This window comes from Ambystoma mexicanum, chromosome 4p (genome assembly GCF_040938575.1).
Source record: "Ambystoma mexicanum isolate Mex_15411 chromosome 4p, UKY_AmexF1_1, whole genome shotgun sequence".
Taxonomy (NCBI): domain Eukaryota; kingdom Metazoa; phylum Chordata; class Amphibia; order Caudata; family Ambystomatidae; genus Ambystoma; species Ambystoma mexicanum.
In genome coordinates, this window is record NC_090927.1 from 914,860,952 (window position 1) to 914,885,560 (window position 24,609).

The window sequence follows — 24,609 nt, forward strand, 5'->3', positions numbered from 1 at the left end:
ATAGATGCTTTGGAGAGGATGGACAATGGGAAAATCTATGTGCTAAAATCCTGCTTTTTCTTTTTTTTTCTTCTCCTTTTATTTTCTCTTTCTTTCTTATTATTGTGAATTTCAGTATTATATGATGTTATGGATAAATGAAAAGCTTTTTAATAAAACTACAACATTTAAAAAAAAAAATAATGAGCCTGCTTGAACTTGGCTTTACAAGAAACATATTTGGGTGAATGTATGCACATTGCCAATCCTTATCGGATAGGGTCTCCCTCAAGTCGTCCTCCATTTCCATCAGACTCTGTCGAACAAGGTGGTAGACTTACCTTGTATTCATATTTATTTGTAGAACAGGATGTCAATTCCATCGAAAATGACATAAAATGGCACTTTTACTGATGGCAGAGGCATTCCCTGGTAGGGCACCCGTAAAATAGCACAACGATGAGAACAAGTGTTGAGACAGTTTGAGTGTGTGAATATAGTGGGATACAGACCAGTGATCAGGGCAAATAACGAGCATTGGCCAAGCCGACCATTTTCGTTGTTATATAGGCATGAGAAAGACATTTTCCAATCTCTGCCATAATAGTATTATCTGGTCATAAGATGGCAATAGCTGACAAATGGTCTTATCACCTCGGTATGTTATGGCAGTGCCTGGCAAATGCCTATCTAAAGCTTATGCAATAGCCAACGCTATTGGCTTTGCCAATGCTCGTTATTAACAGGAATTCAATGCAAGGACATATTGTTTATAAATCAAGTGCATGAGGGCGCAGTGGATTGAGACATTTTTATTTCAATCAATTAATCAAATAACTTAATTCGCATTTCAAATAAAATCGACTGAAGAACAACCAATTTAGATAAAACACGTAAACAGTCTTATTAAACTATTTCAAGTAAAAAAAAAATCACAAATGATTAAATGAGAATATAAGTCACAAGTATTCAATCCCTTAAAGATTGCACGAGACTCTGAGCAAATTGAAGGTATTACAGTAAAGTCCAAGTGAAGTATTAGACGATAAAATAAAAATCACAGCTGGCCTGTATTGCCTAAAGTTAAAATTATGTCAAATCAATGTAAGATTTTTCTACCCTTGAATGACTAATAAGCAATGGAATGACAAATGCATTGTTATTAAAGTTGTTCAAAGTTTCAAATATGTCATTATCTATCATAAGACTGCATAGAAATAACATAGGCTTCCCTGTAAAAGCACAACAGTAGATCAAAGACATCCTGGGTGGGGGAAGGGTGTTTTTGATGGGTGGGAGCAGCTAGTGGGTGGGAATGGTCATAGGAACAAGCATGGTCATAGGTGGATAAAAATCCAAATAATAGCCATAGCATGCGTTTCCCAACCCCCTCCCCTCCCCACACACATCCCATCTCTCTCCTAGCATAACTTCCCATGCCAATCGTTGCAGCTTTCAGGCCGCGCTTAAAATGCCACCTAATTGCCAAAACTTTAAAACGTTTGGATAACCATACCCCAAGTCTTTTATTTCATAATTGTGCTTCTTTTTAAAGTTGCGACTCCAGGGCTCTCGCATTTCAAGTGGCCATGCATGAAAAACACACCCATCCTGTTTGTGTCCCTGCGGATGCTTGGACTTAGAGTTTTTTCTTTCTCATTTGAAATTTAGGAAACCTACATCTCCCAAAAAACCAAGCAAAAACATAACTGGATGGCTGTCTCACACATTGGACATGGGAATTTAGAGAGCTCTGTGATTCTGCTCCCTGCTACATCAGGAGTGATTTGAGCTCGGACTGCAATGTCATCAGTGAGCACAAATGTACTTCATGAACGCATTTTGATTTGATCCAGTCTGCAAACCAGTGGCTAGGGTGGTATATTGTGATTTGTCCAAAGCCCTTTTCCTCTCCAGTCTCTAAAAAGATGCAAACAAAAAATCATAGGAGTAGCTGTAAATATTTCAGTAAAGTTTATGGGAAACGCAGGATATGACACATGGACACTCAATAAGCAGCCACAGAGAAGGAAAGGTGTGCATAAGCTTAGACACACTCAGAATGGAGCACACAACACACAGAAAAATGATTTGCATTAAACTATGAAATAATGAAGAATGTGGGAGTATTTACCTTTTGAAAGCTGCCTCTGTGCAAATGTCTCAGCTAGCAGAGTAGCAAACCCTGGTTACAAATGAAAAATTCCCTTTCCAAAATCAGTGTTGTGTTGTTTCTTACCCATCCTCTACAAAATGTTTTGACCAGTAATTACCAAAGTTGTTCATGTAATGAAGGTCATGTTTCAATAAGACATTTTGATACTTCATCGGATACAGCTCATGTACTGAAACAAAGTGATGGGCACTTAATGAATAGTTAGATATAAAGAATACATTGACTCAATAAAATGTCATGATGGTGTACAATGGGCACCGCCGGTTTAAAGCTGTTCACGAGCAATCAGAAATCAGAACATGTTCTTGTACCAAGAAAACATGGCTGAATCAGCACATTTTAAGGCAGTTAATCTGGCTTATAAATAATCAAATGAAATCACATTACTGTACAGCTCTCATACTGCCCCATGTCAGACTTGAGTAGTCTGAGAATGTCACATACAACTGTTGTCTTTATCAATGCTTGTTTTTACAGGATTGAGAAGCAAAAAACTGATATAAATTACGCTGGGTTAAGACATTTAGATTAATTTACTTTTACTTTACATTATTTGTAATGCGCACTGTGGACCCTAAGGCATAAAGGCGCAGGCATTTAGACAGAACAGACATAGAACATAATGGTGGGATTAAGAACCAGGAATCAAAAGCAGTAATTTAAGGGGTGTTCAGGGGGGTCCAAGATTAAGAAACTAGCAATGTTTTCAGATCTTTTTTAAATGTGGCTGAGTGTTTTGGCATCTTAACACAGCCAGGAGCTGATTCCAGAGCTTAGGGGCCACCAGGAAATATGCGCCCTGCTCAGCTTTCATTGTTCTACTCCGAGGGCGGAAGAAATAGTTCTGACAACAAGATCTCAATGCCCTACCACTAACTTTGATAATGATATGCACTTCTAGGTAGGACAGCATAAGGCCAAGCCTACACTTAAAGGTTATAACTAGTAACCTAAACTCAGCCCATGCCTCTATCGGGAGCCAGTGAGGCGAGCGCCTAGCCTCAGATACGTGGTCTCTACGGGACAGAGCAATCACTACTCTGACTGCCCAGTTTTGAACTATCTGAATTCTGTGTACATCCCGCTTATAGAGACCAACCAGAAGACTACTACAGTAGTCTATCTTGGCCCCTATTATGGCTCTGGCAATCATTTCTGCGCTTGCCTGAGTAATAAGGGGTCTACGATGTGGAAGCAACTTAACATAATAAACCGATGTGGCTACCACACTGGTTACATGGGGTCTCATGGAGAGTGACTGGTCGAGAATCACAGCCAAATTCTTTATTTTCCGGAAGGGGAGTGATATTATCATCCCCTAACCTAAAATAATTGTAAGCCTGGTCCAGCTTAAGAAGAGAGGCTGAGCTGCCAACTATCATCAATTCCATCTTCCCTTTATTCAAAGCAAGGTGTGTTATCCAGCATCCAGTTCTCTGTGAGATTGAATACTCTTATTTAGTTCCTGTTCGTCCCGAAAGTGACAACCTGAAAGGGGGACGACACATTGTGTGTCGTCAGCATAATTTGAAAACATAACCCCTTCCAGCTCTAGGGCTGAGAAGAAAGGGACCATGAATATGGTGCACAAACACGGGGACGTACTAGCCCCATGTGGTACCCCATAGAGAAAGGTAATCGTGAAAGCCCCTGTGTCATCCAAGCAAACTCTGTTCTCCAGAAAAGAAGCACTCCAGGAGACAGCCATAGGTGAGAAGTTAGCCACCTCCACCAGTCTAGAAGTCAGAATAGAATGTTCGATCAAGTTGAACGCAGTTGACTGGTCCAATGATATTAAGAGAGTGAGAGCCCTTGTCCATCCGGTCACATAATCTAGACTTCAACTCAAGGCGAGAGGTCTCAGTACCGAATGTTTGCCTAAATCCAGATTGGTGGGAATTCAAGATGGGGTATACATTTAGATGATCCAAGATCTGGCCATATGCGACCCTATCTAATATTTTTACATTTAGTTCACACCAGTAGCACCTTTTAAAGCTCCAGTTAAGCCATTAACTCTCAGCAAAATGCTTAGAAATGATACCGACATGTCATAGTTTGATTTTACTTTTTGATAAAGATAGCTCAAATAGATCCCAATCGGATGTGCTTTGGGTGTGGAGAGGCCAGTACTGGGCAGAAATGGCCATAACAATTAGTATGACCACGGGCAGTCACTAGGTGGTTAAATGTCCAAACACCACCTACAAGTTGTGTCCCTCCTCACATGCCATCTCCCTCCTAGCTGAATGCAATAGTTTTACTTATCGGTGACTTACAAAGGTAATGCTAACCCGAGGGGCAAGTACTGAACAAATATGCACAATTACATTATTATGTACCACTATAAGGGGCAGTCGGTTCAGCTGGGGAGGAAGGGAGTGGGGACATCCCCCTCTTTGGCCAGTACATGAGGTTTAAGCCAATCTTTGAAGAGACCCACAGTCAGAATGACTTTGTAATGGAGAGCAAGTTCCTGTGGAGCAGGGAGAGTAGGGAGCAAGATCCGAAGCTAGAGAAGGGACAGGTGATGGCATGGTTCAGTGAGCTTGAGTGCAGAAGAGGAGCAGAGGGAATAAGACCGAGATACATTCAGCCAGCTACTGAGGAGCAAGACAGTTGATACCTTTTTGGACTAGGAGAATGAACTTGAAAATAGAGCTGTTGTGCCCAGAGAAACATCCAGCATGGTGTCAGTAGGTAGACGTGGGGCAGGAGAGAAAAGTTTAAAAATTGTCTGAAAAGAGGTGTTGGTGAATGCTAAAGGATGAGATAAGTCCTTCTACTGCAGAGGTATAGAGTCTAAAGAGGAGAGGTCCAGGAATTGATCCTTGGGCAACGCCAACAGGAATAGGAATGGGGGTCAGAGGATTGTGAGTTCCAGAAGATTTTCAGAGGGGCCCTCTAGGTAGGAGGCAATAGCACCAGAGTAGATTTGTGAAACATGAAGCCCTGCCAGCGAGGGGAAAATAGGAGTGCTCAACAGTGTTTAAAGTGGTAGAGCGGTCCAAAGAGATTAGTATAGAAGAGAGTTTGGAATGGTGAGCACAAAGAGAAAGGTGGAAAGTACATGTATGCAGACTAGGTCGGGTGTTTTCAGATTGAAGTGGCTCTCTAGGGCCATTATGCTAAATGCACTTAGAAATCTGGTTGAAGTACATCTGCTCAAGGACCTTTGAATAATGGGATAGGAAGGTATCCAGGCAATAGCTCACTGCAAGGTTTGGGACAGCAGAGAGTTTCTTTAAAAGTCGTAGGTCATTTCTATATTTGAATGAGGTGGGTAAAAATGCAGCAGAAAGAGGTTAAAGATTTCAGTGAGACGAGGGTAGGTGATTGCGACTTAGTCAGTGATGCATCTACCCTCCCACCAAAAATGTAATATTCCTGTCTTCCATATGTTCGGTGGGCACCTGTTGGAAGTCCAGCCACACTCTAGGAGTACACCTCGAGAATCTGGCAAACTCTCAGAACCTGATGTGGGTCCGTGGTCGAGTGGCTGAAATCGCATGATATGTGACAAAGCAGTCCTCGAAGTATGAGTGTACTAACACACCAAGCCCCCAAATCCCCTGGACATATTGCACTCTTCATTTTCATCCAATGGACAAAAATGGCTTCCGTTCAATGGTATTTCGGATTAAAAACATCACCTTCGGGGCTGTAGGATGTTTCAATCAGGTGATAACTAGTTTGGGGGAATTTCTACCCACCCCAAATCACAACACAAACACAATATTTATTTAACAAAGTTTGTTTTATGAACCTGGGACATGCCAGTTTAGCAGTGCCGATTCCCTACAGTCTCCCTCTTTCGGGACAAGAAACATACATTTTTGCACAGAAGGTCCATTTATTAATGAAATGGAAATAATTAAATCAATTTAAATATACACAGATTTTTAGCTTTACCATTCTCAATGAAATCTCAATGTCATTGGTTAGTACAATGAAGAATGATCAATATGCTGGTCAGTTAAATTTTGACTGCTTCATTTTACTTAGTTATAGACTTTTGTAGAAACACACACATCACCATATGTACATTTGATTTGCACTGAGCACACATTCACCATGGGTTGAAAAATAAAAGGGCTAAGGATTGCGCTTTCATTTTATAGAAATCCAAATTAAATCAGAACATCCATGCCTATATAAATCTCTCTAGTTTTTATTTATTGGCAAATAAATACCTTCCCCTTATTCATTCGACATGTCAGTATCGGAAACAGCATTCTGGAAAACTCCATTTGAAGACAGGCTATTTGACATTCCTGCATGTACTGAAGGGAGCCGTGATGAAATCTGGAGTTGCAGATCTGTGACTTCGTATTCCGGGTGACCATCAAAATCCATTGGGGGAGGCGGAAGAGCCAACATTTTGCCCACAAAGGAGCTGGGAAGAGTGAAAGAGCATGTACCCCACAACAAAGGCAACTTGAGTTTAAATTCCACAGAGATAACTTGTTTTTAAGATACGGAAAGTGTCAAAATGTATTGAGGTGAACATTTGGTGGGTACCAAGCATCTAGGTAGGAAGTGAATAGCCAGCCACACCTTGTTGCCCACCAGATAGGCTGGATCATCAGTATATTTCTATGTGGCAACCCGTGTCGCCTTCAGGTTTTAAAGGTGCGGATTCATGTCTGTCTTGAAGTGCAGAAATGAAGAGTGGAAACGGACTGAACCAAATTGTCTGTTAAGACCATCTCTGGGGTAGGGTCATAAGAATGTGTGCAGAAAAAACAGACGGGTCTGTATAGTTTAATGAAGTGAATTTTTGTATGAGATCTCTGCCAGCTGTAGAAGCTTGGACCAGTTGTCTGCTGTAGTTGAAGCAAAACATCATAAGTGATGTACTAAGGTTTGATTTAAACATTCTGCTTGTCCATTTGATTGAGGATAAAACTCAGAGAACACATTTCCCTAGATGCCTAATGCTTTAGTCGCTCCACTCCAGAACTTTCATGTATAATGTAAACCCTTGTCGGAAAAGATAAGTATGGGAGCCCATGTAGATGGAAGATATGTTGCAAAAGCACTTTTGCCATTTCTTGGGCTGTCGAGATCTTCTTCAAAATTATGAAATTAGCTAACTTAGTGTAGGAGTCAACTGTGACCATAATATGCTATATCCATGAGACGGCTGAAGTTTCACTATGAAATCTGTGCATATGAGCTGCCAGAGCCATCGAGACAAGATAGGTTGGCATAGCTAACCAACCGACTTCCACGTAGGTTCTTTAGTCTGGGCACAAACTGCGCAGGAAGACACATTAATATCTTGCATCCCTTTTCATGGTATACCACCAAAAATGTGTCTGAAGATCATCACGGGTCATTTTTATACCCCGGTATCAGCAACTCTATTTTCATAACTGACAGAGTACTTTTTGCAATTTGGGTGAAGGAATGTACAAACAAGAGCCCAAAAATACCATTCCTGCTGGCATGCCGTAAGGTAGTTGCGCTAATTTCTAATTTCTGCTCAGTTCTTTCTGCTCGACTTTGCTTGACTTGTTATAAAATTGTGATTACTGTCATAATAAAATTCTTATCTTGCAACACTATAGAAGGCCTGAAGTAAACGACGGGCGTGGAACCTGGTGAGACAGTGCATCTGCCACCTGATTTTGAGAAGCAGGAATATAGGTTGCATAGAAGTTGTATGAGAAAAATAATAGGCACAGCAGGCTTGTCTGCTCTTGATGTACTTTTGTCACATAGTCCGTTGATTACAGTGGTGAGTGCACATTTGCTCACTGTATATGGCTCCTAATAAGAGATGTCTACATTTAGTGCAGGCACTTCATCATCTCATGTTTATTTCTGCTTATTAATCCATAAAACATATAAAACATCAGTCAAGACAATACAATCACAAAATAAATCCAATTGAACTGCATCATTTCAAAAAAGATGACATAGTTTAAATATGATTACTTAAAAACAAATACAACATTTCAAAGGCTCACCCCCTCCCCTGCTCCCTAGGTCCTGCACACTCTCCTATAAAAAGCCCTCTTCGCATCCATGCTTTCCTTAGGAGGTTTTCCAGGGCAAAATTTACCATCATATTTGGCAATTACAATACAAATATTGTTCGTGAGTGGTGCCTCAGGCCACTGCTTTGGAGAAGCCCTAGCAACTGTGCTTTCCTGATATTATAGAAGGTGCAGAATAACACCAAAGGGATCAAAGTCTCCACTTCCCCACGAAAGCAGCATTTATTTGTACCCTCAATGGAATTCTTTGTCCATTTATATAAAACTGCCCTAACTGGTAACAGATTGAATCTAGCTCTGGTAAGAAAGTACATGTGCTGATTTATATGGACATTCAGAAGATAACTTGCTGGGCCAAGTTCAAACGAAATATACCGTTTCACCTGAGGTTTTGAAAGCATAGCATCCTCTCCGATGTTTTCCAGGTAGTATAAACCTTTTTTTTAAGCTTCCTCTTAGAGATATTCCCAATGGTATTGGGATTCCTGAACTAGGAAGGCATAGGTAAGTTTATTTAATGTGATCTTTATATGCCCAGGCCACCCAACTGTATGATAGCTACCCAGGGAGAGTGTTACTTATCAAATCCTTAGTTAGAAGCCTACATTCCCCAGACCACAGAATCTGCCACACTTGAATTGGTCTCAAGAAGATGGTATCAGTCAGGTAGGTAGTTGCAGTTTCAATGTGGACTCGGTAAACTGCAGTAGAAGGCGGGACCATACTATTATGTCCCGTCCCCTTTCCTCCATACTGCATGGGCGTCCCTTCCAAGGGACAGGAGACAGAACCTTTTTCACCATAAAAAATCTTCTTCCCCTTTGCAATTAGAGGTGCGTGGGGGTGCGGCCCAGGGAGCATGCGCTGCCCTGACTCTGCCCTCCGGCGCCACACCTTAGTCCCCTTTTCCGCGTCGACGGGAACAAGCCGAATTCACCAGCGCTCTTGGGTTTGGCTTTGGCCATGTAATTTCATGCGCGGACACTTCTTCTCTTTGTCATTTTTGTCTTTTTATCATTCAGGTACTCTGTCTTCAGGCGTCACGCTCCTCCCCGATCCGAGGGGGCGCCAAAATGCAGCTCTACCAACCATCGGGTCGAAGGTGTCACACATACCGGGCCTAGGCCTGAGGAGCAGCGTAGGCTGGGCCCAGAGCGCTGAGCAACACGTGGCAGGCACGTGGCAGGCAGCTCGACAAGATGGCCGCCGCACCAGACAGAGGCACCCGTCCGACGGCATTCCAGGAATTCGGCGAAGAATGATTGTCAAGGTGGGACTGGCTTCAACCAGGTACGTGGCCTACGCTTATCCCTCTTTTGCACAGGGAAGCTTCCCACTGCGTACATATGGGCAGGGTATGAAGCGGCTCCAGCAGCTCCCGACTACCCCGTCAGCACCCCCTACCATCTCCTCAGCCAGTAAAGAGGGGTTCTTTGAGAGGTTCCTCGGCCTCATGAAATCACATCAGATGGGGGTTATCCTCAAAGACGCCATCAGGGAAGTGCTTCCCACAATGCTAGCGCCACCACAAGCGTCTCCGCTGGCACCCCAGGCCCCGGCGCAGCGGCTGCCTCTGGCTCCCCAGCCGACACCTCAGGCGGCTCCGTACCAGCCTCCGCCGCTTCCTCAGCCTTCGGCCGCGGTCCCTTTTCCCCAGCCTGCGGCGCCAACTGCTCCACCTCCGCAACAGCCTCCGAGGGAAAGAAGGCATGACACGCCCCTTCTGGTCCACGTGTCTACAGTGGGGAGCAGGCTAGCTCTCCACGCACATTTCTGATGCCAGAATTTCATGGATCCCTGGATCCTCCGCGTGGTATCCATGCGGTACCGCCTCCCTATCCCAGTCTCCCCTCCAGTCCCATAGGTTGGGACAGCACTCTTTTGGCCCAGATCCGTTCTCTCGTAGAGTGCCAAGCAGTGGAGGGAAGTCCCAGCAAGGCTTGGGCTTTTACTCCAGGATTTTCGCCATTCAGAGGAACCACCAGGCAGGCCTGAGAGTTGTGCGAACCTTTCCACCCTCAACCTCTCCTTACCTCTGCAAAAATTAAAGATGGTTGCGCCAGCTTTTATTGCATTGACATTGTGCAAGGAAGACTGGATGTGCTCCCTGGATCTGAAGGACGCGTACCTACGCACCCCGATCTGGCAGTCGCATTGTTGTTTCCTACGGTTCAGGATCATGGGCTGCCATTTTCAATACAAGGTCCTTCCTTTTGGCCTGAACTCGGCTCCTAGGGTCTTCACCAGGCTCATGAATACGGTGGCGGCCCTCCTCAGAGCACAGGGCCTCCACATATACCCATACCTCGACGACTGGCTCATCACGGCTCCATCTCCGGAAGCAGTTCATCACTCCTCCCATGCCCTCATGAACACGTTGCACGATCTGGGCTTCTCGCTCAATCTCAAGAAGTCACAGCTGCAGCCCATACAGACTCTGACATTCTTGGGCCTCATCTGGGACACGTGCTCCGAGAAAGTATTTCCGTCAGAGGACAAGATCTCGGCTATCAAGAGGGCCACCAACTACTTCCTCAGCAGAGAGGTGACCTCCGCATGGTGGTACCAACATCTCCTGGGTCTGTTGGCGGCGGACCTATTAGCCGTTCCGCACATAAGACTGAGGAGAATTCAGCTGCACTTCGCGGCCTCATGGAACCAGGAACAGGGCTCTCAATCTGAGATTATCAACGTTCCTCCATCTCTCCACCCGGACCTAACATGGTGGTCCAGGGACTGCAACCTATGGACGGGCAAGCCCTTCTGGCCTCCCACCCCACAGGCCACCGTCACCACGGATTCCTCGCTCGAGGGTTGGGGAGCCACCATGGACGATCTCTCGGTCCAGAGCACCTGGATTCGTCAGGAACAGGAATACTACATCAATTGGCTAGAGCTGAACGCCATGTGACTAGCGCTCAGGGCATTCCTACCACTGCTCAGGGGCAGGGTTGTCCTCATCCAGACAGACAACTCGACCAGTATGTACTATGTCAACAAGCAGGGAGGCACCAGATCCCCTCCTCTATGCAGACAGACAATCAGCTTGTGGGAGTGGGCACGGGAAAACAACATCTACCTCATAGAAGTCCATCTCCCGGGGGAATCCAACCTGGACAGGCTCAACGGGCTGGGAGTCGACAATTGCGGGTGGCAGCTAAACAACGTCGTTATTGAGGAGATCTTCAACAAGGGGGGTCATCCCCACGTGGATCTCTTTTCCACCTGGCGCAACAAGAAGTGCCTTCTGTTCGCCTCCTGGCAGGGACAGGGCCCGGCTCCCTGGGCGACTCATTTCCGATTCAGTGGAACGGCATGAGGGCTTACGCCTTTCCGTCCACTCCGCTGATTCACAGAGTAATTTGCAAGATCAAGGAGTCTCGCCAACTCAACATCATTCTGAGAGCTCCATGGTGGCCGGCCAGGCCATGTTTTTCGGAGGTGCTCAGCCTCTCGGAGATGCCCCCGATTCATCTCCAGATGGGCCCAGCACATCTTCTGGTGCAGCAGGGGGGCAGGATCATCCACCCCATGTCACAGAATCTTGCCCTCACAGCGTGGTTCCTGAGCAGGTAACGCTGCGGCACCTTAGCCTTTCAAAGGCTAATCTGGAAATCATACAGGGCGCAAGCAGCAAGGCTACCAGGTCCCAGTATAAAAGGAAATGGACCAGATTCTGCCACAGGGCAGACTCCAAGCGAATTGATCCTCCAGTATGTACTCTGGGCGATGTGCTTTCCTTCTCGGCGCACCTCGCCCACTCTGGCGTGCAGGTTGACATTTTCCGTACATATCTCGTAGCCATCGGAGCTTACAGGAACTCAGAGGAGGGGAGCTTCTCCTCCTCCAATCCTATAGTCAAGAAACATTTGACATGGTTCCCGAGGCTCTATCCGCCTGTGAAGAGGATGCACTCGGTATGGGACCTCAACATAGTCTTGGGTGCCCTGGTGCACAAACCGTTCGAGCCAATGGCGTCCGCAGCCATCAGACTGGTCACCATCAAGACGGCCTTACTGGTCAGCCTTACCCCGGCTCGTAAAGTTAGCAAAATCCAGGCGCTGGTCGCCTCAGAACCATATACTACCTTTCACAGGGACAAGGTCGTCCTGTGGACACACCCAGCATTTCTGCCCAAGGTGCCGTCTGCTTTCAACTTGAACGAGGAAATTCTCCTTCCTACGTTCTTTGCTGATCCTGAGGACAAAGCACAGAGAGTGCTGCACTGCCTGGATGTCAGGCGTGCCTTGAAATTCTACTTTGACAGGACCAAGGACTTCCGAAAATCGGATGCCCTGTTTGTCACTTTCCTGGGCTCAAGACCAGGCTATCAGGCCTCGAAGGCCTCCATATCCCGCTGTATGGTCTCAGCCATCAAAGAAGCATACGAGGGCCAGCACAAGCCGCTCTTTGCCAACATGCATGCCCACGCAGTCAGGACCAAGGCAACGGCCATCGCATTCCAGCGCCATGTCCCTTGGCAAGTCATAAGCAGGGCGGCCACTTGAGCCCCAGCTTTCTGAAAGCATTACTGTTTGGATGTCAGCTCTAGATCTGACATGGCTTTCGGACAGGTGGTTTTCAGGAACCTATTTGCTTAAGGAGGGTCTCCTCTCCACCCTCGGGCTACATTCAGTTGTAATCACCCATGCTGTGTGGAGGAAAGGGGACGGGACGTAAGAGTAGTTATAAGTTACTCACCATAGTGACTAACGTGCTCCTAGTCCCCTTTCCTCCACACGTCCCACCAGCTTTCCCCCTTAATAATACTGGTGTCATTAGGCAATGTTAAATCTATTGTCGATGCGTCAATGGGGACTGAGGTGTGGTGCCGGAAGGCAGAGTCAGGGCAACGCGTGCTCCCAGGGCCACCCCCTTGTGCGCCTCTACATTTAAACGTGAAGAAGATTTTTTCTGGTGAAAAAGGTTCCGTCTCCCATCCCTTGGAAGGGACGCCCATGCAGTACGGAGAAAAGGGGACTATGGACTAAGAGTATGTTAGTCACTATGGTGAGTAACTTATAATTTATCAGCCATTTGAGAAAGTATTCCAAATCTTTTTTCAGGGATTCTAGCTTACCATAGGCCCAAATCTCACATCCATAACACCCCGCCGGGATCGCTTTCCCCCTGTAAATCCTTAACATATGTTTGACCAAGCTATGTGTCAGCGTCCTTGTTAATCTAAAAATACTGCCTACAATTTGCTGCATCTTCACAGTTTGCTTTGCAATGTGATCTGTCCAACTAATCTGCTTTAAAATCTCAAGCCAATGTAGTCAAAGGGTGAGCAGCGAGAGAGCTGCTGACTGAACAAGACCACTGGGGAGGGGGTGGGGGGGTGGACCTGACAGCATGTTGCGAGATAAACATCACAGAGCATTTCGACAAACGTACCCTTTAGATGCCTAGACTTCATATATGAGTAATATTCCTCCACCAGGATTTGTAAGGATCTTGGAGTTCTTGCAAGGAGAACAGCATCATCAGCGTATCTGAGAACTGGCAGTGTCCTTGCCCCACAATGAGGGATATCGGCCCGAATAGACTCTAAATATGAAGCTAGGTAGTTTGCAGAAAGGTTAAAAAGAAAAGGGGCGAAATACGCACCTCCTGCAGCCACCCTTTTTGACCAAGATATATTTCCGTAGTTCATCCCTGGGTCCATACGGAACACATACTCCAGAGTTCTTATGAAGTGCTTCCATCATTCGAATGAGCGGTCTCGGGACCCCTATCTTGTCCAGGGTTTCACAAAGAAGTGTTCTGTCCACATGGTCAAAAGTGGACCTGAGGTCCATAAATGCCACATAGACAGGAGAGTTCAGGACCAATGCATATTTAGCCAAGATTAGATAGAAATTGAGGCATGGATGAATAGTGCCCGTGCCAGACCTGAACGTTAACTAGGTGTCCCACAAGAAATTATTAGATGACACCCATACCTCCATGCGTTTCGCAATAACACCTGCAAATATCTTGGACGTCCCGCCTAATAAGGTGACTGGATGATACGAAGATGGGAGAGATTTACTGCCCTATTTATAAATGAGCACAATCATCCCAGTTTCCCAACTTGTTGGAATACAGAACGTGGAAGCAACTGCATTACAAATCTGCTCTAAAAACGGCACCATAAATCAGATTGGGAGCAAAATAAGTCAACTGGGACCCCATCTGTTAATGGAGCTTTAACAAATGTGTCTCCTCAGAACAGTCCCTATTTCTTCCAGCGTAATATAGTGGAAAGTGTCCCCCTCTTCTTCATAGCAAGATAATTTGTCCTGATCTATGGGAAAACCTCCAGAGTCACACAGAGCCTCAAAGTGTCTGACCCAAGCCTCCTCTGAAGTATGGACTTCAGGGACCAATGCTGAACCAGTGTCTAAGCCATTGTTATTCATTGCCACAATTTGCCAAAACAGTTTAGTGTCAGATCTATGTGCTGCATTGGATATATCTTCCCAATGTTTAAGGGCTAATTCAGTCCTCCTTCGCGGCAGTGCCCTTTTGAACTCACAATGCTTAAGCCAAATATGCTCTGAATCGGCCCTCAATTGCTTTAAAGTCTTTAATAAAGATTGTTTTTGGCTTTGCACTCTTCTGACAGCCAGGAGCAAGATGGGGGAAAATTCCCACACCTGGCTTGTCGAGTCTTCGAAAATATGTTTTTGCATGCTTTAATAAAAACATTAAACACACTTAAGCTTTCTGACGGATGTAGCATATGTCAGACATTGTAGCAGCCACAACTTCATGAGAGCCAATACAAAGTCAATCATACTTTGCGAATGACCATTATCAAAAGTAAAGTTACCGTCCGACCCAGAATTTAGGCGGCCATTTACTGCTCTAATACCTGATTCCACCAATATCTCCCATAAATGAAGGACTTTATCCGAAGTAACCGTATCTGCCAGCAATGGTGTGCTAATAGAGAAAGCATCTTGTTGATCAAAGCAAGTAGATAGCTCCTCCCATATTCCAAGCCTCATATTAAAATCTCCACGAACTAGGACGGGCCAGGCCTGGTGATTACCCAAAGAGTCCCCAGTCATAATTTCCTTCAGGGATGCTAGCAGACATAGCAAAGAAGTTTGGATTTCAAACCTGCAATGTTCCATACAAAGATTTTTATGGGGTGGGAATCACTTATTACTGTTTCCTGAGTAGTTAAGTTCAGAGAATCCCTTCCCATTGTAGACAAACCCGGCTTCAGAGTCCACCCAAGACTCTTGCGAAATCACCTTTGCTGAGACAGGAATATTCAAGAAAGTTGCAGAGGATCTGACCGTTTGGGGCTTTCTTGAACAGGTCTCCCACAGTCACCCTCCTCCTCGGCGTGTCAATCAATTCGATCCAAGGAATCTAAAAACAAGAACCTATTTCTAAGTGTTATGTTCTTAATTACCCCTAGCAAAGAACCTGAATCTATCCACGAATAACCATTTGCAGGTACTTCAGATAGCAAATTTCTTTCACTAGCAGAAAACCTTTGTGTCATGTAAGAGATTGGATGTTCCTCCCCGTCCTGTAATTTCTGTTTGAGCATGGCTCCCAAGGCTTAATCTGATGCATCAGCCTCCATAAAAGGTTTGGTGGTATCAGGTTCTATTAATTCTCGAGCAGAACAAAAAAAGGTGTTTCAGGTGCTGGAGGCTTGATCTGCTTCAGGAGTCCAAAGGCAACTCACAGTTTCAACAACTGGATGATGGGCAGAGCAACTCTTGATAATATGGGTATGAGCTTCATGTAGAAGTTTGCCAATCTCAGAAAACGTTGAATATTCTTTAGTGTCTTGGTTGGGTATAGGCCAAGTCGTTATGGCAGACACTTTGTGGGAATCCGTCGCTATACCATCCTTGGACAAAATGTAACCTAAATAAGGTACAGAAGAGACATCCAAAATGCATTTCTCTGTTTTTACTAAAAGAGTGTTTTCCTTTAGGCAATTCAATACCTGGGTAACATGCAAGGCATGTTCTTCTGCTGTCTTAGAGTAGACTATTTGTCATCCATATAGACAATAACAGTATGGAAGAGCATATCTGTGAACAGTTAGTCCATGAAAAGCTGCAGGACGGTGGGCACATTGGCCAAACCAAAAGGCATCATCCTGTATGCAAAGTGGTTTTTCATCATCAGCTGGTTTGATTCTAATGAGTTAATACGCTATTGTAGGTCTACTTTGGTGAATAATTGGGGTCTCATAACAACATATAGAATGTCATGTAGGAGGTGAAGGGGTATTTATCTTTAACAGTTAAATTATTTAGTCCACGGACGTCTAGGCAATGTCTCAATCCATTGGTTTCCTTCTTTGCCATAAAGAAGAGCAACACTCTGCCAGGGGGATTTGCATTTGGTTATAAGAATGTTCTTTAGGTTTAGCTTCAGGTACTCTCTTAATGCTTCCTTCTCTGCAAGGACAATGACGTACATTCGCCCAAAAGAGGAGGAAGTCGATTGCACAGTAATCAGGAGGATGTGTGGGCAGAACTTTCTTTTAGGTCTCGTAATATGTCCTGAAAGTTGTGATGCTTCTGAGGGATTAGGTTAAGGTTAGCGATTGTCTGGATCTTTCTTGTAGCCCCCCGTTCTCCTTGTTCATTGTTTTACCTGATCTGCACATTACTTAGAGACGAGGAACAAAGTGTTGACTGCCCAATCTATGTGAGGATTAGGGCACCTTGACCAAGGTATACCTAATACATCAGTGTTGTGCATAGCCTTTATAATATGAAAGATGATGGCTTCTTGATGTTGTAGGATCCAAAGTGTTAGTGGGCCGGTGTTGGTTGTTATAGGTCCCAAACATAAGGGTTAGAAACTTAGAAAATTTCTTAGGAACTGCTTATATCATTTTAGCTTCTGCCAATTCTTAATCCATAATTAAACCTGTCTGCTCTGCCGTCTTCTAGGGCTGCGGAACATGTAGAAATAGTCCCAGTCCAAATATGAACTTGTAAAACAAGGAGATTACTATCTGCAGGTCTAAGATGCACTGGATCCGACGCCAAGTGACTCTGTGCCACATCCCTACTACCTGTCTCACATAGGATTGGGAGGGTGCATTTCACGACTATCTACAAGGGGCGACTGGACACTCTTAGAACAGATAATCTTTAATTTTGTAAAACATTTTTAACATCTTTATTAATCAGTTCACATCGTCACGACAAAAGTACATTATATAACCAGCTTGGTAACATTGTCAACAACAACATCATCTGCCCCCTTCCATTTATCTTCCTCGCAGGGGAGAATCAATCGCCCTTTGCCAACAGATAGGCTGCAAGGGGTTCCCAGATGTTGTTCGGTTTGCTTTGGAGACCACAGAGGGAAGCGTAGTCTCTAACTGTATTGCCCAACCATATTAAGTCTTCTCCTGGCGGAGCCGCGGTAGTCCATTTTTTCAGTATACACCACCTAGCTACGATCATACACTACGGCAAGAGTTTTTGGTAGCGCTTAGGCACCCCTGGGGCCCACCCAAACATCCCACACGCAAGCGTACCCTAGATAGTGTGGCCCAGCATTTCGGACATTGTCGGCATGACCTCCCCCCAAAAGGGTTTCAACATACCACAGTCCCACAATATGTGCGTTACATCTGCGGGCTCCCTGGAGCATCTCGGGCACCTTGCTGATTTAAGAGCATCAATTGTGTGAATTCTTGCTGGTGACATATATGCCCTATGTAGCGTTTTAAGTTGTGTTAATTGCAGTCTGGAGCTCAAGGCCCTGGTGTGTGTAACCCCGCACAGCACTTTCCATTGCTTGGCTGTGAAAGTTTCCCCCAGCTCCTCCTCCCACCCGTTCTTAAACTTGGGGGCCTCGCGATGAGTGCCATCCTGAATGATTTTATATATCGATGAAAGTACACCCCTACAGCCTGGGGAATGCAAAATATATGTTAACAATGGCGTGGTTTGTGGTGTAGCCGGAAAACTGGGATACTACTCCCTGAACGCTGCCCTCATTCTCAAGTACTGAAGCCTACGCTGGGACCCCCCCATCTTACCCGAAGATACCTCCCACATTACAAACTCCCCGTCCGGGTATATGTCCTGCATACGTTGGAATCCCGCCCCTCCCCAAACTCGGGCCAGGGACTTATCACAAGTTGGTCTCAGGGCTTCTATATGCCACAAGAGATACCTGGGTCGAAGGGGTTCCCCACCCCCAGCCGTTCCAGAGACTTCTTCAACGCGAGGGTCTTGCACGCCACTTGGTCAATCCCACCCTTATCCGCTACCCCGCCAGAGATCAACACTCCCTGCAGTGAGTACGGCGCTACCGACCCCTGCTCAATGCGCACATGGGGAGCACTCTATGCCTCCGGCATCCAGTAATGAGCGAATGAGAGCTGAGTCGCTAAGAAGTAAGCCTCCAAGTCCTATGCACAAATTCTCTGCTCCTCCCAAGACCGAGTTAGCCTCTCCAACCCAATTTACAGAGCTTTGGGGTACCATGCCAATTTGATCAGCTGGGACTGCACTTTGCAAAAGAAGTTTGCCCCTGGGCACAACGGTATGTTTTGGAACAAATAAAGGAGCTTTTGTACAACAACCATTTTGGCCAGGGCTATTCTGCTCATGAGCGTGAGCGGTAGCTTGCTAAACTTATCCACACGTTTCGGTAGCGTCTGCAAGTACTCTGTGTGGTTTTCCCTGAGTAATATTGAGGCCTCTCTACTGACCCCAATTCCCAGGTAGATCACAACCAACGGCTCCCACCCGAACCCTTCAGAGTTGGACGGGTAGATGGTGGCTTCGTTGAGGGGAAACAGTGTGGACTTGGAGCGATTCAACTTAAGACCTGATGCCAACCCGAACTCTGTTATCTCTGGGTCACGGGGGCCAAGTTGGCCTCTGGGTCCTTGATGTACAAAATGGCATCGTCCACATAGAGGGAGATGAGTTCAATCGACCCTCCCGATGGATAAACCCCTGTACACATGGTACCTCCTCAGTCTGCATGCCAGGACCTCAATAGCAATGGCAAAGATTAGCGGGGAGAGATGACACCCCTTCCTGGTTCCCCTCTCCAGTCTGAAAGGGCCCGACTGCATGCCTCTGACTCTAATTTAGGCGGCCGAGTCTGTGTACAGAAGCCTCACTGCCCTTAAGAAAGACCCGGGATCCCCACCTGGGACAAGGCTTCGAATAAAAAAATCCCATTCTACCGAATCAAATGCCTTTTCCATGTCCAGCAACACCACTGTTGCCTGCCCTGATGGATCTAACTGGGCGAGAATCCCAAAGAGCCTCCTCAAATTCAGCACGGTCGATCTCCTGGGAATAAACCCTGACTGGTCACTGTGCACTACCTGCGTGATATACGGGAGCAGACGGTCGGCCAGGATCTTGGCCAAGATTTTCATGTCTAGATTAAGCAATGAGATTGGACGGTATAATGAGCATTCCAGCGGATCCTTACCCGGTTTGAGGATTAGAGTCACCATCGCCTCTCTCATAGAAGGCGGGAGCACTCCAGCCTCCATGCCCTCCTCCCAGACTCTCAGCATATAGCTGGCCACCTTGGGACCCCACTCTTTATAAAATACCACCGTTATGCTGTTGGTTCCCAGGGCTTTAGATGATGGAGGATCCCGCACTGCCTTTAGTATATAGTCAACTGTGAGGGGGCCACCAGGGCATCCACTGCGTTCGCTCCAAGCCTGGGGACTGCTGCTTCCCCAATATAGTCGGATAGGACTAGTTTTGGAAGGGTACCCTTTTGTTGAATAAAGGGTTTCGTAGAACTTTTGGAAGACATCAGCTAGCTCTCAAGGCTGTACAACTATCCCCCCTCCTGTGCCCTAACCGCCGTGATTTCCCCTTGCCCCTGCGCCTGCCTCACCAGATTCGCCAGATATTTAGCGGGCCTTCCTTCATCCCCATATCTCTGCGCCATCGCGGGCTGTGCAAAGTACTTTACCCCCCGATCAGCAAGTGCGTGAAAGCGATCAAGACCCGCCTTGAGTCGGGCAAGGGCTCCCGGCGTACTCATCGTCTCTACCTCCTCCTCCCAGTGCTTGACCTCTAGCTCAGTCTCCGCTAAGTTCCTATGGATCATCCTGAGCACCGCCAATTCAGTCTTCAGACACCCACCCCGTAGCAACACCTTGAAGGTTTCCCATAGCGTTTCTTTCCCCGACACCGTGCCCAGGTTCTGCTTAAAGAAGTTTTCTATTAAGCTGTGGATATTACTCTTGAAGGTTATGTCTAGGAGCACCGCTTGTTTGAACCTTCAGCTAGGCCTGAGTAGCGGTTCCTCCAGCTGCAGGGACCACAGAACCGGTGAGTGATCTGAGAACTTTCTAGGAAGTAACATGTAGTCCCTAGTATGCTGTACCAGGTGCAGGAAGGCCAGAATGTAGTCTAATCGGGACGAGGTATGGGTGTAACAGCCTCCAGACATTGTGCAACTCCAGGATCTCCATGCCGTTCAACACAGCCTCCACTGCTCTGGTCTCCTTCCCCCACCCTTCCTGTCTATACTCAGGTTCAGCACTACATTCAGGTCCCCCGCCCACAGTAAGTTAGTATGATGCGCAAATTTATAGGTGAGCCCAAGAAGCTTGTTGTAGAACTCCGGGTCATCCGCGTTCGGCCCATAGATATTAACTAGGATTAGTGGCGTGCTGCCTATTGACCTGGATACTATGACAAATTTACACTCCACAACTATCACTGTGTCGCTCACCTGGAACCCCAGTGACCTGTGGATCAGTGTCATGACCCCAGCTGAATATGCAGAATAGGTTGTATAGAACTTGTTGCTGCCCCAGTTCCTAGCCACTCCCTCATTTCCCTTCCCCTTGAGGTATGTCTTTTGAAGCATTACTATTCGTGCCCTGTGTCTCCCACAGTATTGCAACACTTTCCGCACCTTCCTTGGGTCATTCAGCCCCCTGATATTCCAACTAATTACCTTATACTCCATTGCTGGGGTGCGGACAGAATATAGAAGCCAAGCTAATCCATCTACCCATATTTGCAGCATTTGGGCTCGTGATACGAAAGAGACGATGTGAAGCATTTTGTCTTAATCCTTCTCTGCTTAAACGGCAGTGAGACCCCACAACTCCCCCCTCTCCCCAATTAGCCCCAGAGCCCTTCCCCCATCCACACTGCCCGCCCCCAACTCGCAGTGATGTCTTCCCCACCCCAATAAAGCCCCAACCTCAAGCACAACATGAGCAACTGCCCGGGGGCACCGGTTGCCAACACCCAAGTGGTCCCACTTTTGTCCACCGATGAGAGAGGGACGCGCTAACCATGACTCTCATTGGTCTGCCGTTGGACTGACTTGTTACATAATCGCTGCAAGTGTTAGCAGATAATCCTGGACAATTTCTAATGTGGAATTTGAATGGAATTATTTATCTGTTGAAACAAGCAAAAATATTTTTCTGTGATGTATTTTGCTTCCAAGACTAATACTTAGAACTCGGAGAAAGCCAACGCTTTGGCCAAAAGTAGCCTTGTGATTGTCACTACAGCCCTACTACAAAGAAACAAAAGTGATTTTAATGTGCAAGGCCTTTCCTTTCCTGTTAAAGGACTGCTTTTGTGGACAGTGAGGGTAGGTTTGTTGTCGTTGCTGGAGACCTGCAAACTACACGTTGATAATGTCTACATATGCTCCTTGCACAGATGATTAATCTTTCTTTACAGACATTAAAGAAATCCTTCACGCTCATGCCCACAACCATTTAATTATGGGTGGGGACTGTAATGAAGCTGTAGAGAGCATCTTGGGCAGATCGTGCATTCCTAATATCCTGATGTCCCTCAATTGGAAAAGCTTTTAGAGACATGATTGAAGTATGTAGTCTGATTGATTGATGCTTGGAATTGTCTTCATCCCACAGTAAGGGAATACACATTACAATCTCCAAGACACATCACATTCACCAGGATAAGTATTTTGTTTATTTCTACAATGTACTCTTCAGATCTTCTAGATGAAAAAAGAATTGCTCCTGCTCTTTTAGATCCGATACCGGCCTCCATAAGATAAAAGATTGTGGGTCTGATCAAACCATCTGTGGTCCTTCCTATAGTGTAAAAGGGAAGTGGTTGCACGACATGGACAGGTGTTTGACAATTACATGTACTTCATTGATAAAGCGACAGACCCATTTGGGACACAGCAAAAGCTCTGTTGAGAGGATATTATTAAAATGAGTTCTCATAAGAAGAAGCAAGAAAGTGAAAGAATCCAAACTTTATACGCGCACATCAAGCACCTCGAACAAGTTTATAAAGGCTCTTCAGGCAGTGCAACCCTATTGAATTTGACAAAGGCTAAATACAATTTTAGCAAACTTTATACAGGTAAAACCCTTTGTCTACACAAGAACGGTCAAGCGTCTTTTCACAAATACTGAAATAAATCTGGGAAAACATCTGGCTCATTTGATCTGAGAACAAGAATTGGTGAGACACATATCTGCCTTTCACTGCTCAGATCTGTCAATTGCAACAACCGAGAAAAGTATTACAAATGCATTTCAGACTTCTAATCTGCCTTATGCCCAAAGAGTGATGTTAATGTTAAACAATACTTATACCGTACATTATCACCACTGTAGTGGTCCCCTGGCGCTCTGACGGTTCTGAAAGAAAGGGGGGTAGGTTAGGGCACGTTAGTTGGACAAAGTTTAGAGAAAGAGCAAGGGAGCTGTGATTGTTTTTGGCAGCTTCAGTTCGGTTGGGTGTGCTATCCGGTCGGAATCCGTTGTGTAAGGCCTGTGTGGTGTTTGTTGTTATGGTGTAGAGAAGAGAAGTGCGTGCGGGTTTCTGTGATTTAAGAGGTATGGTTGTGCTTATTTAGTGTTTCAGAGGTGTATGAGGAGGGGTGAGGTTGTAGTAGGGTTGATTATTAGCATTGTTGTCTGAAGAAACACACTCTCATTTTGTGTGGCTTTCAAGACTTTATATGAATTTCTCCTTTACAGTGATCTAGTTTCAGCATTAGACAAGGCTGTCTTTCATTTCTCCGTCTTATGTTGCACTATTTGGTCTTTACAATTCTATTTTTGTTGTTAATCATGCCAGCCCTTACATCGCAGTCTATGCCTGATGCAAACTGGTCGTCCCGTGGATCTATCCGGTTGTGATTTATGCCCATGCCAATCGCTCTGCCTGTGTGCGACACGGTAGAGTTCAGGCCTTTCCAGCAAATCTAGATTGACACAAGGGAATCGCCATACCTGTCTCAGATGATTTTTGTTGTGTGTGTTGGGTTAGTCGTTTAGGAGGTCCCGTCCATCTCCAGGAATAATTATAGGGTTTTCTGTATGTCAGTCTAGTGCATTGCATCTTCTACTATAGGGTGTGGGTTTCTTAGTATGGCGATAGTGGTCTCATTTTGGCTGGCCGGTTAGCTTATATGGAGGGGTTGGTTTGAGGATTGTTGTCTTGTGAGCGTAAGGTAATAGTTGGATAGCGTGGATGTACGGTTGGGTTGTGGTTTACACATGGGTCATGTCTGTCTGGGGGAAGCTTGGAAGTGGGTAAGGTCGATAGTTGTGCCTGTTGTTTTTTTTTAGCTGTTGTCCTGTCCTGATTGAATTGTTGCTCGTGGTCGGTTCAGCCTTGCATTGTTTCTTTTTTTTTTCTTTCTTGTGGGTGGTCCCTTTCTCTGTGTTATCTGTATGGTCATGGGTTTTTGTCAACTGGATCTTTTTGCATTCTAGGTTTTATTGTTTCAGTTGTTTCCATCTGCTTCCGATGTCTTGAAGAGCCAGGTTTTGAGTAGTTTTCTGATTTTAAGGTGGCCTTTTGTATTTCTTATTTCTTTCGTGGGGTTATTCCAGGTTTTTTCCGCCAGGTGGGAGAAAGAGGAGCCCCAAGTTTTTTCCTAGCGTATGGCTTTGGTTCCAGGCGTCTCATTGGCTTGTAGGTCGTTATTTTCTTTTGGAGGAATTCTGCTCTGTGGCCTCTGATTGCACTGTGTGTTATGCACATTGTTTTGAAAGTGATACGTTTTTTGATTGGAAGCCAATGTAGCATTTTTAGGGCTGGTGTGATGTGGTCTCTTCTAGATAGTTTGAGGAGGAGTCTTGGTGCTGCTTTTTTGATGTATTACAGTTACTTCAGCAGGTATTCTGGCATTCTGAGGTAGAGGCTGTTGGCGTAGTCGATTCTTGACATGATGAGGGTGATGATTGTCAGTGTATGGTGGGTGAAGGACAGCAATGGTAGGATTATTTTTGTTGAGTGAAGGTGGAAGAAACATTTTTTAATTATTGCGTTTACTTGTGGTTCTAATGTTAGTGCGTTGTTCATTAGGACTCCCAGGTTTTTTACTACGTTTGATGGTGTGGGCGCGGTTCCCAGTTCTGTCAGCCACAGTATGTAGTTGTTGTTCTCTTGGTTTTTGGATATAATCATGATTTATGTCTTTCCTGGGTTGATTTTTAGGTTGATGGCG

General features: G+C 45.5%; 1 protein-coding gene across 2 annotated transcripts in view; it reads left to right on the forward strand.

Annotated features, from left to right (window-relative positions):
- The window catches only part of RNGTT (RNA guanylyltransferase and 5'-phosphatase), a 2,962,270-nt gene that overhangs the window by 1,143,403 nt on the left and 1,794,258 nt on the right, over positions 1 to 24,609 (forward strand). The gene's annotated exons all lie outside the window — the stretch shown is intronic.